This window comes from Scyliorhinus torazame, chromosome 1 (genome assembly GCF_047496885.1).
Source record: "Scyliorhinus torazame isolate Kashiwa2021f chromosome 1, sScyTor2.1, whole genome shotgun sequence".
Taxonomy (NCBI): Eukaryota; Metazoa; Chordata; class Chondrichthyes; order Carcharhiniformes; family Scyliorhinidae; genus Scyliorhinus; species Scyliorhinus torazame.
The window spans coordinates 294,139,827-294,156,911 of record NC_092707.1 but is presented as its reverse complement, the minus strand read 5'-3'; the positions used below and the strand labels follow the sequence as shown (position 1 = coordinate 294,156,911).

Here is a 17,085-nt window from a genome sequence, read left to right as displayed (position 1 = left end):
TCTTGCATTTGATGCGTGTAGAAATAGACTTGTGCAGTTAGTTGGCAAGTTTTAGTAAAAGAACTCCAGAATGAATAGGTATAGTAATCAAAATGTCCTGCGGTTGGTTCCTTTTATGCACAAATCAGAAACACTGGCTCTTATGGTTCTTTTCACAGTGCAAGAATACAGCCAATTTCAAATTCCTCATTCTCCCTCTATTTGCCATACTCCTGAATCTAGAAAACCTGAATTGTCTGAAAATTGCAGCTTTGCACAACCTCATAAAAATAGAGTCCAAAGACCTTCTCAAGGCTGAAATATTGCAGGGAAGCAGCAATGTGGTATAGCAATCTGTCTACCTAGATAGATGTGGAAATGCCGGCGTTGGACTGGGGTGAGCACAGTAAGAGTCTTACAACACCAGGTTAAAGTCCAACAGGTTGGTTTCAAACACTAGCTTTCGGAGCACTGCTCCTTCCTCAGGTGAATCATTCCTAGATAGAGGACAGTGTCTTGTGGCATGATGCTCACGATCCCTAGATCACAGACTGTACCCTGTGATACAATACTTCCCCATATCTAGAAATAGTGATTAGTGGTGTGACGCTTAATGTTCTGAGGACTGGGCGGTGGTGGGAACGGTAGAATAGCAATCACTATCCCTAGATGGGAGCAGATTTAATAGGTGTATAAGAAGTCCGTACAATCTTTTGGGGGTTGATTTGCCCCCAGCGGGGGGGCCGGCCAGCTGGGTGGGTGGGTTCCGTGATGCCATGGGCTCCGCCAGGCAGTCAGTCCCCTCACTCCGCCGGGAAACAGCAGCTTCGCCCTCCGCAACTCGAGCTCCTGTTGCAATTGCTGCTGAACCCCCCTTACCACCGACAGCAACTAAAGAGGACAATCGTGTCTGAGGGGGTTGGGCAAGGGCAGATTTTAATTTGATTTGAAACATTATCTTTTTTTTAAAAAACAAGCCGAGGAGATTGGAAATGGTTCTATTAACCAGTGTACCAGCTCGCCTTTGGATCAAACTGCACAGGAGGGGAACTTTGATTCAAAATGAGCGCATTTGTGGACTGGCCAAAAACTGAGATGCAGAGTGGTCACGTTGAAGGGAATGAGATTTGCTACAGTCTGTGTAGTATGCAGGGCTGGTGTGTAGAGATGGAAGATTCACACACAGCAATGACAGGGTTACACAACAAGACGGAAAAATGGTCCTCCTTCGCAATTTACGATTGGCATGCGGGATTAGGGGTTGCCAAATTTTCCATCAAGAACCTCCTCCAAAAAATGGGCGGCATGGTGGCACAGTGGTTAACACTGTTTCCTGAGCGCCAGGGACCTGGGTTTGATTGTGACCATTTGTTTTTTTTTTATTAAATATTTTATTGAAAATTTTTGGTCAACCAACACAGTACATTGTGCATCCTTTACACAATATGATAACAACACAAATAACAATGACCTATTTTATAAACAAAAAATGAATAAATAATAAATAACAAAAATGAAAACTAGCCCTAATTGGCAACTGCCTTGTCACAAGTAACACTCTCCAAAAATATAATTTAACAGTCCAATATATAATTATCTGTAGCAACGACCTATACATATTATACAGTATATATTAACAACCCTGAGAGTCCTTCTGGTTCCTCCTCCTCCCGCCCCTCCCCCCCCGATCCTGGGCTGCTGCTGCTGCCTTCTTTTTCCCATTCCGTCTATCTTTCTGCGAGGTATTCGACGAACGGTTGCCACCGCCTGGTGAACCCTTGAGCCGACACCCTTAGGACGAACTTAATCCGCTCTAGCTTTATAAACCCTGCCATGTCATTTATCCAGGTCTCCACCCCCGGGGGCTTGGCTTCTTTCCACATTAGCAATATCCTGCGCCGGGCTACTAGGGACGCAAAGGCCAAAACATCGGCCTCTCTCGCCTCCTGCACTCCCGGCTCTTGTGCAACCCCAAATATAGCCAACCCCCAGCTTGGTTCGACCCGGACTCCTACTACTTTTGAAAGCACCTTTGTCACCCCCATCCAAAACCTCTGTAGTGCCGGGCATGACCAAAACATATGGGTATGATTCGCTGGGCTTCTCGAGCACCTCGCACACCTATCCTCCACCCCAAAAAATTTACTGAGCCGTGCTCCAGTCATATGTACCCTGTGCAATACCTTAAACTGAATCAGGCTTAGCCTGGCACACGAGGACGACGAGTTTACCCTGCTTAGGGCATCTGCCCACAGCCCCTCCTTGATCTCCTCCCCCAGCTCTTCTTCCCATTTCCCTTTTAGTTCATGTACCATAGTCTCCCCTTCGTCCCTCATTTCCCTATATATATCTGACACCTTACCATCCCCCACCCATGTCTTTGAGATCACTCTGTCCTGCACCTCTTGTGTCGGGAGCTGCGGGAATTCCCTCACCTGTTGCCTCGCAAAAGCCCTCAGTTGCATATACCTGAATGCATTCCCTTGGGGCAACCCATATTTCTCGGTCAGCGCTCCCAGACTCGCGAACTTCCCATCCACAAACAGATCTTTCAGTTGCGTTATTTCTGCTCTTTGCCACATTCCATATCCCCCATCCATTCCCCCCGGGGCAAACCTATGGTTGTTTCTTATCGGGGACCCCCCCAAGGCTCCAGTCTTTCCCCTATGCCGTCTCCACTGTCCCCAAATCTTCAGTGTAGCCACCACCACCGGGCTTGTGGTGTAGTTCCTCGGTGAGAACGGCAATGGGGCTGTCACCATAGCCTGTAGGCTAGTCCCCCTACAGGACGCCCTCTCTAATCTCTTCCACGCCGCTCCCTCCTCCTCTCCCATCCACTTACTCACCATTGAAATATTAGCGGCCCAATAATACTCACTTAGGCTCGGTAGTGCCAGCCCCCCCCCTATCCCTGCTACGCTGTAAGAATCCCTTCCTCACTCTCGGGGTCTTCCCGGCCCACACAAAACCCATGATGCTCTTTTCAATCCTTTTTAAAAAAAAAAGCCTTCGTGATCACCACCGGGAGGTACTGAAACACAAAGAGGAATCTCGGGAGGACCACCATCTTAACCGCCTGCACCCTCCCTGCCATTGACAGGGATACCATATCCCATCTCTTGAAATCCTCCTCCATCTGTTCCACCAACCGCGTTAAATTTAACCTATGCAATGTGCCCCAATTCTTAGCTATCTGGATCCCCAGGTAACGAAAGTCCCTTGTTACCTTCCTCAACGGTAGGTCCTCTATTTCTCTACTCTGCTCCCCTGGATGCACCACAAACAACTCACTTTTCCCCATGTTCAATTTATACCCTGAAAAATCCCCAAACTCCCCAAGTATCCGCATTATTTCTGGCATCCCCTCCGCCGGGTCCGCCACGTATAGTAGCAAATCGTCCGCATACAAAGATACCCGGTGCTCTTCTCCTCCCCTAAGTACTCCCCTCCACTTCTTGGAACCCCTCAACGCTATCGCCAGGGGCTCAATCGCCAGTGCAAACAATAATGGGGACAGAGGGCATCCCTGCCTTGTCCCTCTATGGAGCCGAAAATATGCAGATCCCCGTCCATTCGTGACCACGCTCGCCACTGGGGCCCTATACAACAGCTGCACCCATCTAACATACCCCTCTCCAAAACCAAATCTCCTCAACACCTCCCACAAATAATCCCACTCCACTCTATCAAATGCTTTCTCGGCATCCATCGCCACTACTATCTCCGTTTCTCCCTCTGGTGGGGCCATCATCATTACCCCTAACAACCTCCGTATATTCGTGTTCAGCTGTCTCCCCTTCACAAACCCAGTTTGGTCCTCGTGGACCACCCCCGGGACACATTCCTCTATTCTCATTGCCATTACCTTGGCCAGGACCTTGGCATCTACATTTAGGAGGGAAATAGGTCTATAGGACCCGCATTGTAGCGGGTCCTTTTCCTTCTTTAAGAGAAGCGATATCGTTGCTTCAGACATAGTCGGGGGCAGTTGTCCCCTTTCCTTTGCCTCATTAAAGGTCCTCGTCAGTACCGGGGCGAGCAAGTCCACATATTTTCTATAGAATTCGACTGGGAATCCATCCGGTCCCGGGGCCTTTCCCGCCTCCATGCTCCTAATTCCTTTCACCACTTCTTCTACCTCGATCTGTGCTCCCAGTCCCACCCTTTCCTGCTCTTCCACCTTGGGAAATTCCAGCCGATCCAAGAAGCCCATCATTCTCTCCCTCCCCTCCGGGGGTTGAGCTTCATATAATTTTTTATAAAATGTCTTGAACACTCCATTCACTCTCTCCGCTCCCCGCTCCATCTCTCCTTCCTCATCCCTCACTCCCCCTATTTCCCTCGCTGCTCCCCTTTTCCTCAATTGGTGTGCCAGCAACCTGCTCGCCTTCTCCCCATATTCGTACTGTACACCCTGTGCCTTCCTCCATTGTGCCTCTGCAGTGCCTGTAGTCAGCAAGTCAAATTCTACATGTAGCCTTTGCCTTTCCCTGTACAGTCCCTCCTCCGGTGCTTCCGCATATTGTCTGTCCACCCTCAAAAGTTCTTGCAGCAACCGCTCCCGTTCCTTACTCTCCTGCTTCCCTTTATGTGCCCTTATTGATATCAGCTCCCCTCTAACCACCGCCTTCAACGCCTCCCAGACCACTCCCACCTGGACCTCCCCATTATCATTGAGTTCCAAGTACTTTTCAATGCACCCCCTCACCCTTAGACACCCCCCCTCATCTGCCATTAGTCCCATGTCCATTCTCCAGGGTGGGCGCCCTCCTGTTTCCTCCCCTATCTCCAAGTCCACCCAGTGTGGAGCGTGATCCGAAATGGCTATAGCCGTATACTCCGTTCCCCTCACCTTCGGGATCAATGCCCTACCCAGCACAAAAAAGTCTATTCGCGAGTAGACTTTATGGACATAGGAAAAAAAACGAGAACTCCTTACTCCTAGGTCTGCTAAATCTCCACGGGTCTACACCTCCCATCTGCTCCATAAAATCTTTAAGTACCTTGGCTGCTGCCGGCCTCCTTCCAGTCCTGGACTTTGACCTATCCAGCCCTGGTTCCAACACCGTATTAAAATCTCCCCCCATTATCAGCTTTCCCATCTCTAGGTCCGGAATGCGTCCTAGCATCCGCCTCATAAAATTGGCATCATCCCAGTTCGGGGCATATACGTTTACCAAAACCACCGTCTCCCCCCTGTAGTTTGCCACTCACCATCACGTATCTGCCCCCGTTATCCGCCACTATAGTCTTTGCCTCGAACATTACCCGCTTCCCCACTAATATAGCCACCCCCCTGTTTTTCGCATCTAGCCCCGAATGGAACACCTGCCCCACCCATCCTTTGCGTTGCCTAACCTGGTCTATCAGTTTCAGGTGCGTGATTGTGACCATTTGTGATTCTCTGTGTGGAGTTTGCACATTCTCCCTGTGTCTGTGTGGGTTTCCTCCGGGTGCTCCAGTTTCCTCCCACAATCCAAAGATGAGCAGGTTAGGTGTATTGGCATGCTAAATTGCCCTTAGTGTCCAAAGGTCAGGTGGGGTTACAGGGTTACGTGGATAGGGCAGGGGAGTGGGCCTAGATGGGGTGCTCTTACGGAGGGTTGGTGTAGACTCGATGGGTCAAATGGCCTCCTGCACTGTAGGAATTCTCTGATTCTGTGATCTTAAACTTTCAATTTGCCTTCTGGAATGGGAACTGGATCTGAAGTATGGTTGTGCAGAAGCTGATGCACATTTTCCACAAATGACACAGGCAGTGAACGTTAGGCAATTTGGGTGTCAAGTCAAATCCTACCCTTGCCTGATAATGTACACATGCAGCTCCACCAACATATATATTTTTTATTCATTCAAGGGATGTGTGCTTCGCTGGCTAGGCCAACATTCATTTCCCATCCCTAATTGCTCTTGAGAAGGTGAGCTGCCTTCTTGAATCGCTACGGTCCATGTGGTGTAGGTACACCCACAGTGAGGGAGGGAGTTCCAGGATTTTGACCTAGTGACAGTGAAGGAATGGGAATAGTTCCAAGTCAAGATGATGTGTGGAGGGGAACTTCCATGTTGTGATGTTCCCATGTATCTGCTGCCCTTGTCCTTCTAGATGGTAGTGCCACATGTTTGGAAGGTGCTGCCCAAGTAGCCTTGGTGAGTTCCTGAAGTTCATCTTGTAGATGTACACACTGCTGCTGCTGTGCGTCAGTGGTGGAGGGAGTGAATGTTTGTGGAAGGAGTGCCAATCGAACGGGCTGCTTTGTCCTGGGTGCTGTCGAGCTTCTTGATTGTTGTTGAAGCTGTACTCATTCAGGCAAGGGGCAGTATTCCATTACACTCCTGACTTGTGCCTTGAAGATTGTGGACAGGCTTTGGAGAGTTACTTGCTACAAGATTCACAGCATCTGACCTCTTGTAGACACAGTATTTATATGGCTAGTTGGGGATTCATCATTAGTAATGCCATTGAACATCGAGGGGAAATAGGTTAGATTCTGACGTCAGAAATAATTATTGCCTGGCACTTGTGTAGCGTGAATGTTACTTGCCACTTGTCAACCTGGATGTTGTCCAGTTCTTGTTGCATTTAGACATGGACTGCTTCAGTATTTGAGGAATCATGAATGGTGCTGAAAATTGTGCGATCATCAGAGAACACAAGTTTTTAAAAAATAAATATATTTTTTATTCTCCTCCTTTTTCACATTTTCTCCCAAATTTACACCCACCAACAATAAACAATAATCAGTAACAAATATGTCAATCCCCATAGCAATAACAACGATCCCATCCTCCCACCAAACCCCAAACATTAGCCCGCATGTTCACATAAACAAATGACAAAAAGGAATCAGGAATCACCCATAGTCACCATTAACACACACCACCCTCCCAACTAATGTTCGATGTTATCCAGTTCTTGAAAGTACATAATGAATAATGCCCATGACTTGCAGAACCCCTCCATCCTTCCCCTCAGTTCAAACTTAACCTTCTCAAGAGTCAAGAATTCCAACAGGTCCCCCCCGCCACGCCAGGGCACAGGGTGGAGAGGTTGCTCTCCAACCCATCAGGATGCGCCTTCGGGCGATCAACGAGGCGAAGGCTACAACATCTGCCTCCGCACCTGTTTCCAACCCTGGCTGGTCCGACACCCCGAATATGGCCACCCAGGGGCTCGGGTCCAGTTTCACGTGCACCACTTTAGAAATTACCCTAAAAATCTTCTTCCAGTAATCAGAGAACACAAGTTGACAGCTTATTTTTAGGTATGCCTGACGCTGCTCCTGGCATGCCCTTCTGACTCTTATTTGAACCAAGGTTGATTCCCTGGCTTGGTGGTCATGGTAGAGTACGGGGTATGTTGGGCAATAAGGTTACAAATTGTGCTCGAGTACAATTCTGCTGCTGCTGATGGCCCACAGCGCCTCATGCCCAGTCTTGAGTTGCTAGATCTGTTCAAAATCTATCTCATTTAGCTTGGTGGTAGTGCCAGGCGGCATGATGGGAAGACAGGACATCATCTCCACAAAGAATGTGGTACTGATACTGTCATGGACAGATGTATCTGTGGCAGGAATTGGACAGGCACAGCAGCAACAGGTCCATGGGCCTGATGAACAAAAATTCCAAGCTTGAGTACTTTACTATTTTTTTCAAAATTAACAAAGGTGACCTGGAGATTATTTGTCACTAAACTGGAGTCACCAGCTACAGGAAGGGAAACTGATTGTTACTTGATTGTTATGAAGGCCAAAGGAATTTATCACTTGGATTCCACATTGATATCAGCATTTATTACCTGCATACAACACCATTCCAAAGAATCCACAGTTCGCTGGTGCTTGTGTCTATATATTTTTATTGTATATGTTTGCCCTATATGTTTTCATGTATAGAATGATCTGTCTGAACTGTATGCAAAACAATACTTTTCACTGTACCATGGTACACATGACAATAAACAAATTCAGTCCAATATACGGCTGCAGCTTGACAGACTCCTGAGTGCCGATGACGGACCCGGCGAGTGCCGCATTGATTGTGTTCCACGTGGCGCCGGTGCTAGCCCCTCCACAGTCGCTGAATCGGTCAAGGTTCGGCACCGGTTTTGCTGTTGTGAAAGTCCACAAATTCTGCCCCGGTGTCAACAGTTAGTCTCAGGAACGGAGAATCCATCCCAGGATATTTGACTTGCCCTGACGAAATGGAGGATCATTCATCCTTTTCATGCAGTGGGTTACTGACCTCTTCTGAAGGGCATTCTAACCACTGCTGCAACCGCTTCCCAAGTCAGATTGGTCACCTTGGTAGAAGTCGTGGGGTCAGAGCGGGTGATAGAGTACATCGCAGTGGGCCTTGACTGCACCCAATAGGTTCTCCAGTGAGGCGTCACTGAATTTGGATGCTGCCACTTTCTTTCATCTGATGCAATTTGTTCTGCAGAGGTATTCTAAGCTGCAAAGAGTGCAAATGCCGTGCACAGTGCTGAGGCCACGGCGGGGTGAGTGAATCACAGGCTGTCCCACCAGCGATTATGGCATGTTCACTGTGAATGAATGTTTAATGATATTTGAAATGCACGATACAGCACAAAAACCTGCTCTTGTGGCAGATGGGTTGAACGCTGTGGCAGGCAAGGCCAATATTTGTTGCCCAACCCGAACTGCTTTCAAGAAGGTGGTGGTAAGCTACTATCGTGAACCACTGCAGTTAATCTGTTTTAGTATTTTTTCTGTACAGGTCTAGTATCCTTTGGCACAGTCAAGACGGGAAAATACAGGCCGGATTCTCCCTTTTGGGGACGAAGTCCCCACGCCTGCCAAAAAACGGGCGAGAATCACTCCAGACTTTTTCCTCAAAAATCCGGGGTGATTCTCCGTTTTCCAGGGGGCTAGTAGGGCCGCGGCCTGCAACCCGCAACTCTGGCTGCCGGCGGGGCCCAGCTGTCCAGACCGCGCGGCCGCGCAGGCGCACGACGGCCACAAGCAGGTCCACGCATGCGCGCAGTGGCCCACTTCGACGAGGGCGCCGCTGACATGGCGGAACCACACAGGTGGCCTGCATGGAGTAAGGTAGGTCCCCCCAGATCGCGGTGGCCCCCGATCATGGGCCTGGCCACCGCTGCGGCATGGGTCCGAGCTCCTGTCGGGTGGTACCAGATGTAAACCACGCCGGCAGGAGTTTGGCTGGTCGCCCGCAGAGATTCGGCGCGGGGGCCTATTTCAGTGGCCCCCGATCGATTGGCGCCCATTCTCCGGCAACCGGAAGAAATATGTATTCCCGCTAAGGGCTTGCTCTCTATCCGGTGACCGGAGAGTCGGCGGCCCGGCGGCGTGGCGGGAATTTCCCGTACCCCCGGCGATTCTGCGACCCGGTGCGGGCTCGGAGAATCCCGGCCAATGTATATTCATCAGCTGGACTGTTTTATGAATGTTTTTTTTTTCTCTGCTGTTGAAAATGGAAAATTGGTGAGCTCGAAAATGGTTCAGCCAGTCACCTGATGCCTTGCAAAGTAACAAGTTGCCATGGGGATGGGGATTCTCATCCAACTAACTCCCAAAAAAGGAAAAACTTTGCAAGTTGTAATCCCCCATAATCATAATAGTGCTAATGGTTGAAGCATTAACAGTCCTAACATGGTGGTTTGACAAAGAGTGCGGTAGTTAAGTTAACCCGACACCAGTATCTCCAAAAACAAAAGGACCGCTAGATTCCAGGCTTGGCTATATGTCCAACATCAAGGAAGTATGTTACGTGACCTCCCCAAGCTGTACTGTGATGCAGTCTGTTGGAACTGAATTCCGGCAGTTACTGTTTGACTTCCAAAGTGAACAGAACTTCAGGCTGTGTTGCCTACCCTCAAACTAGTGGCAGCAGAAAAACAGTGGAACCTCATCAAACTTGCTAACTCCAGGAATCTCCGAACTCGTGCCACCTGACTAATCCACTTTACGTGCCTTCTGCCTCCTGTTACGCAAATCTCAGCTCTGGGAAGACTGAGAATTCTAAATCAGCCAACCTCCCCTCGGAATAAACATTCCAGTTGATTTCTGATTCTGCACTCTGGACACATGAAAAACAAATACTTGTATTTTCATTGTGGTTGTGCCCTGAACTGTTGCCCTTCCTTTCCTATACTCCTTTCCCTGTCCTTTCTGTGGCTCTGTTCCAATTATGGCAATCAGTGAATTTGTCCTTCTTTCTATGTTATCTATGTCCTAATGCTTAGAGTCGCCAGGTATCAAATGATACCACCACAAGTTTCAACCGGCTAGCGATCAAAGAGCCAAACACCAGTTAGTTAGTTCAAGGTCAAGGGTACTTTATTTACACACAATTAGTCATGCAACATAAATACTACGAGTTAACTACACCTATCGACTAAGACAACCTGTACTTAACTTCGGGCACCCGGCTTAGGTCAGAGAAACAGTGGTCGCTGTTCAATTCTGGATCTATCGGGTTCGAAGGAGTAACTGCTGCTCAGCTAGGCTCATCCGTCTGGTAGCGAGCGTTGAACTTGTACTTGCTTCTGGTGTTGCTGCAATTGGAGTTGGCCGTGACCGGGGTACCAGGACCAAGAGAGAGCGAACATATGGCGAACTCTTCTTCTTATACTCGGGCGTTTTCGCGCTCTTTTGGGCGGTCCTTCGATTTGGGCCTTACTAATTGGGTGATCCCTAATCACTCCATTCGATACCTAACCAATAAGTGGGCGGGGATCTGGATAGCTGTGCGTGTCCCAAGCGGTCACTGACCCCGTTGTTTGCGTTTCCCTTGAATAGGGAGTGGCGCCGAAATGTCTGGGACTGTCCCGGTTGCTCGAGTACCAGTCCTTTGTCTCGGTGAAGATGGGCTATCAAATGCTAATCGGCCCCATTAAACTGCTAATTGGACGGAGTTTCGATACCGTCTGGACTTTTTGCTTACAAATATGCATTTCAGGCTCCGAACCTGCCTGAGTCTTGGCTTGTCCATTTTACCCGCTAGGCTTTGCGAGTTTCTCTGTACCTAGTTGGAAGTGGCCATCCCATTTGCCTACAGAACCCTCTTCCTTTGTCCTTATTCCCCATTTATTATGTGTGGAAAAATGGGTGGCCATTGCATAACCCCTCTCATATATGTGTGTGTGTAACAATTAACACAACTTTTATTTTCATCTTGCGTCAAGTTTGCTGCGCAAGCTATTAATAGTGTTGGAACATTTCCAAGTTTAAGGGTTGAGAAAATCAGAATAAAATACACCTTTCTGTTTACAAATGGGTAGAGTGGGGAAGTCAGAGCAGTTTAAATTGACCCCGTCTTGTCCATGACATTTTTATCCAAAACCCTCGGGGCAGATTGCATTTCTGATTTCAGATTAAATCTGTTTTTGGATATCGAATATAAACTTGCATTACAATGGCCGAAATCTGGGCTAGCTATAGTCTAACGTAAATAAAATGGCTAGAAAAGGAAATGTATCACTGAATAATAAATACAGGGATATATGTACAACGTTTCTCCTTTACATATTTACCACAAAAATCACAAGATAAACAGTGCAGCCAAACTAGGCTTCCCATGCTAAAGGTCAATCGGTTCCTCAAAAAGCATGGTTTTGGATGTTTTTGGATTTACAGATAAAGGATATTTGACCTGACACGATTTGGTGGGTTGTTTCAGAGAGCAGTTAAGAGTCAACTATATTGCTGAGTCTGTAGTCACATGTTGGTCAGACCAGTTAAGAGTGGCAGATTTTCTTCCCTAAAGAATGTTAAATGAACTAGATTAGTTTTTACAGCAATCATTAGGGTCATAGTCACCACAACTGAGAATAACCTTTGATTTCAAATCATTAAATGTTTCAATTAATTGAATTTAAATTCTTGAATTAAATTTAAATTATGGCCTCCAGCTGCCATGTGGGATTTGAACCTCTGTCCCTGTAACATTAGCCTGGGCCTCTGGATTATTAATCCAATAATTTTATTGGATTAAATTGGAATAAACTGTACAATTCTGCTTTTGCTCCTCCTTTTGGTGAACTGTGGAAACAATATGGACAAATCTAGATCTTTTCTCAAACCTGGCTTTAAATTCTCAGACTTCTTTCATTGGAAGATGTTTCTGTTATGACTGCACTAAGTTCTTAAGTGCTGCTCTTTGGCAGTACTATTTTAAAAATTCATTCATGAGATGTGGATGTCGCTGGCTGTGGGTGTCGCTGGCTGGGCCAGCATTTATTGCCATCCTGAGGGCATTTAAGAGTCAACCACATTGCGGTGGATCTGGAGTCACGTGTAGGCCAGACCAGGTAGGGATGACAGATTTCCTTCCCTAAAGGACATTAGTGAACCAGATGGGTTTTTACGACGATCAACAATGATTGCATGTTCATCTTTAAGACTTTTAATTCCAGATTTTTATTGAATTCAAATTTCACCATCTGCCCTGGTGGAATTCGAACCCAGGTCCCCAGACACCCAGGGGTTACTAGTCTAGTGAGAATACCTTTGGGCCATCATCTCCCCCTAAAAATTATGTCTGATCAGAGTATGTCAGACCAGTTTACTGACCTCCCCCCACCATTGCTCTGATCAAGAGGCATCAATCTCCTGCTAAGCCTGTGATTGACCACTGGTTATACTGATTTTTTTTCAGTTTCAGTCTATTTCTAGCTGGAAAATTACTCAGCTAGCTCTGCTGTTTCTGGTTGTTATGGTTTCGACACCAACTTTGCCAACATTTCTGATTCTGCAACTGACTTTGTCTACCTCCTCCATCCACATTCCCACAAAAATACCTCAGTCAGTGCATCTAACAACCTTCTACCTCAAATAACTCTGTAACTTTATTCACTTCATCCGTCTCCGAACATGGGACAAAAGTTGGACCATTTTCCATGCCGATTCCACCGCGTGATTTCTGACTTTAACTCTGGACTTCTTCCTATCTGATTTTTTTACCTGTACAAATTTCTATGTAACCAGGGCTATGCAACTTGAGATTTCCCCTAGTCAATTTGTGAGTGCGTATTGGCTACTACCATGGATTTGAAAACATCACTCTATTTCCATCTTTTCTCATTTTCTACCTTTTTCTCTTTATTCCTCCTAAACCTTCCTCTTCAATTGTTATACCTCCTTTCACTTCTTCCCTCCTGGTACTCTGCCCACCCAATTACATACCCTAACCCTTCAGTCCTCCTTGACTTTGCTGCCCTTTTGCCATATTCCTGACGAGATACCCTCTTAGATAAACCTATAACTTCTCTCTGTGCTCCCCTTGACATTCTCCAAAAAGCTAATCGTGGCACTGTGCGCTGGCTCATTACAAGCATAATCCTGACTGTCCCATCACATTCTCTTGTACTTGCTGGAGACTAATCTTGTTAATCTCCTCTGCCCCCCCCCCCCCTTCTGCTGCTGACCCTGTGGAGTCTGTCAGTGGATGAGTTCTCACTCACCCCTTTACGTATCTTCCCCAGAATTCACGTGAATGAGACCCTTGCTGTCCATGAATGTGCTGTGTATGTTTTCATCAATATTATGGCCTTAACTGAAACCTGGCTGAGGAGTGATTACATTCTTCATGAAGTCTTTCCTACTGGCTGAAACTATGCCTAGTCAAGGCTTTTATTTCCAATCCCTCTATGGCCTCATCCCTTATTGCCTCTGTAACCTCCTCCAATCCTGCCACCTTTTGATATTAAATATATTCAGTACGGGGAAAAAAAATGTGAACAATGGGCCAGATTTTGCTGTAGAAGTAATGTGAGGCTAACAGCTTATATAATTCTGGCCTCATGAGCACCCCGGTTTTAACTGTTCAACTGGTGACCATGCATTTAGTTGCCTAGGCCCGAAGCTGTGGAATTTTCTCTCTAAACCTCGCTGCCTCTCTACCTTACTTACCTCCTTAAAACCTACCTCTTTGACCAAGCTTTGGGTCATCTGCCTTAATATCTCAGTTCTGCTGCTTAGAGTTTATTTTGTCTTATAGTGTCCTTGTGAAGTGTCTTGGGACACTTTATTCCATTAAAGGTGTTCTTTAAATGTAAGTTCTATATATTAATTGTGTCTTGGTTGGTAACACCCTCACCTCTGAGTTATACGGTCTGGGTTCAAGCCACATTCCAGGACTTAGTACAAAAATCAAGACTTGACACTCCAGTGCAGTACTGAGGAAATGTCACACTGTTGGGTTTTTTGGATGAAATGTTAAATGTGCTCCGTCTGCCTGTTCAGGTGGATCTAAAAGACCCCATAACACTCTTTTGGAGAAGAGCATGGGCATTATCCTCAGCGTCTTGGGCAATTTCTAATCCTCAACATCACAAGGAACAGATTATTTTGACATTATCACGGTAGCACAGTGGTTAGCACTGTTGCTTCACAGTGCCAGGGTTCCAGATTCCAGGCTTGGGTCACTGTCTGTGCGGAGTCTGCACGTTCTCCCCATGTCTGCGTGGGTTTCCTCTCACACATCCCGAAAGACATGTTGTTAGGTGAATTGGACATTCTGAATTCACTCTCCGTGAACCCGAACAGGCGCCAGAGTGTGGTGACTAGGGGATTTTCATAGTAACTTCAATGCAGTGTTAATATAAGCCTACTTGTGACAGTAAAGATTATTATTATTATTGTAGCTTGTGGGAGTTTGCTGAGCACAAATTGGCCACTGCATGTCCTACATTATAACAGTGACAAAAGTTCAAATGTACTTAATTAACTGTAAAGCACTTTGAGACACCTGGTAGTCATGAAAATGTGTTGAATCAACACAAGTCTTTTACTTGACGAGGTACTGCGCTAGTGCATTTTGTGGAATGATGGAAAAATTGAAACAGAAACATCTTAAATTTTGCCTTTGACTGCACAGCATAGCTTCTTCGGGAGGCAATGGAGTAGTGATATTGTCACTGGACTAGTAATCCAGAAACCCAGGGTAATATTCTGGGGACCAGAGTTCGAATACCACCGTGGCAAATGGTGAAATATGAATTCAATAAAAAGAAATCTGGACCTAAAGGTCTAATGATGACCATGAAACCATTGTTGATTGTTGGAAAAACCCATCTGGTTCACTAATTTCCTTTGGGGAAGGAAATCTGTCATCCTTGCTTGGTCTGGCCTACATGTGACACCAGATCCACAGCAATATGATTGACTCTTAACTGCCCTCTGAAGTGGCCTAGAGGCCACTCCGTTCAAGGGAAATCAAGGGTGGACAATAAATGCTGGCCCAGCCAGCGAAACCCACATCCCATGAAAGAATAGAAAAAGTTCCTTTAAAAAGATTATTTTTAATATTTCCATCATGAAATGTTTGTACGTCAGGCATTCAACTCCCTTCCTCTTTTCTACCTCTTCCCAACTGTACTCACCCGAAGCCCATCTTTCTCTGTAATAATTCTGTTCAAACTGGCGCAGAACTTGTACCAATCCTGTTTGTGGAATTCTTGAAAATCTTTTCCTCCTTGGCTTACCGTGGGTAATGCCAAGATTTGTCATAACGGAAAGGTTACCTTTTCACTGCATGGTGTAGTAGGCTGTTTGATGCATAAATGGCCAATTTTGCCATCCCATACATTTACACAAGTGCTGCTGGATGTCACTAATGGGCAGAATTTTCTGTTTCGGCCAGCTGCAGGAAGCTTGGTGGGTGGGGTATTTGATTTGCTGTGAGGCCAAAAATCAGTTTTGCAGTTCTGTCCTTGGGACTTTAAAGGCGTTGAGGGTTGAACTTCCCGACAAACAATATCGGGAAGCTTTTTTGAATACATTAACAAAACTTGCATGCTCATTAAAAGGCCAACTCGCAGCAGGTCAGCTCCGAAGGGAGGCAGCGGCAAGGGAAATACTTCAGGTGAAGGATAGGGCAGGGAAGTTGGTGGTGGCCCCAGTGCTGATTAACAAGGTTTTTGAGGAGTTTTATGAGAGGTTGTACAAGTTGGAGCCACTCGGGGGAGACTGAGATGCAGGAATTTCTAGATGGGTTGGAGTACCCGAGGCTAGGGGAGGGGGACAGGGCTACATTAGAAGGAGCAATAGTGGAGCAGGAGGTAAAGGATGCGGTTGGGAGGATGCAGTCGGGGAAGGTGGCAGGGCCGGATGGGTTTCTGGTGGAATATTATAAAAAATTTAAGGATAGGTTGGCACCCCTGATGGTGGGGATGTTTGAGGAGGCGATAGGGAAGGGGATGTTGCCGCAAACCTTGGGGCAGGCATCGATTTCCCTGTTACTAAAAAAAGATAAGGATCCGACGGAGTGTGGGTCGTATCGGCCCATATCACTTCTGAATGTGGACGTAAAAGTGTTGGCGAAGGTACTGCCGGGTAAGCTGGAGGAGTGCCTCCCGAAGGTGAGAGGGGAGGATCAGAAGGGGTTCGTGAAAGGGAGGCTGCTGTTTTAGAACATTAGGAGGGTTTTGAACGTTGTTATGGCACCGGCGGAAAGAAAGGAAATGGGTAGTTGTGGCATTGGACGCCGAGAAGGCGTTTGATCGGGTAGAATGGGGGTACCTGATGGCAGTGCTGGAGCGGTTTGGGATTGGACCAAGGTTTGTGAACTGGGTAAAGCTATTATATAAGGAACTGAAGGCGAGTTTCCGCACAAATAATATCAGTTCGAGATACTTTTCTCTCCACCGTGAGACGAGACAGGGATGTCCTATATCCCCCCTGCTGTTTGCACTTGCGATTGAGCCGTTGGCCATTGCATTGAGAAGTTCGGGTGCATGGAAAGAAATAGTGCGGGGGGGGTGGGAAATAGAGCATAGGGTGTCCTTGTATGCCGACGACTTGCTGCTGTATGTGTCGTAGCCGAGTGCGTCGATAGGAGGAATATTGGAGCTACTGCGGGTATTTGAGTCTTTCTTGGGGTACAAGTTGAACCTGGACAAGAGTGAGTACTTTGTGGTGTCTCGGCCGGGGGTGGGGGGGGGCTGCCATTCCGTAGAGCAGGGACTCATTTTAGGTGTCTGGGGGTGCAGGTTGCCCGGTTGTGGGGGAGGCTTCGCAGGTACAACATCACTAGTTTGGTGGGGAGAGTGAAAGCCGATCTGGCAAGGTGGGATGGCCTTCCTCTGTAACTGGCGGGTCGGTTACAGGTGGTTAAAATGAATGT

General features: G+C 47.1%; 1 protein-coding gene across 9 annotated transcripts in view; it reads left to right on the top strand.

Moving 5' to 3' along the window:
- Positions 1-17,085, top strand: part of zdhhc14 (zDHHC palmitoyltransferase 14) — a 488,467-nt gene that overhangs the window by 346,538 nt on the left and 124,844 nt on the right. The window lies entirely within an intron of this gene.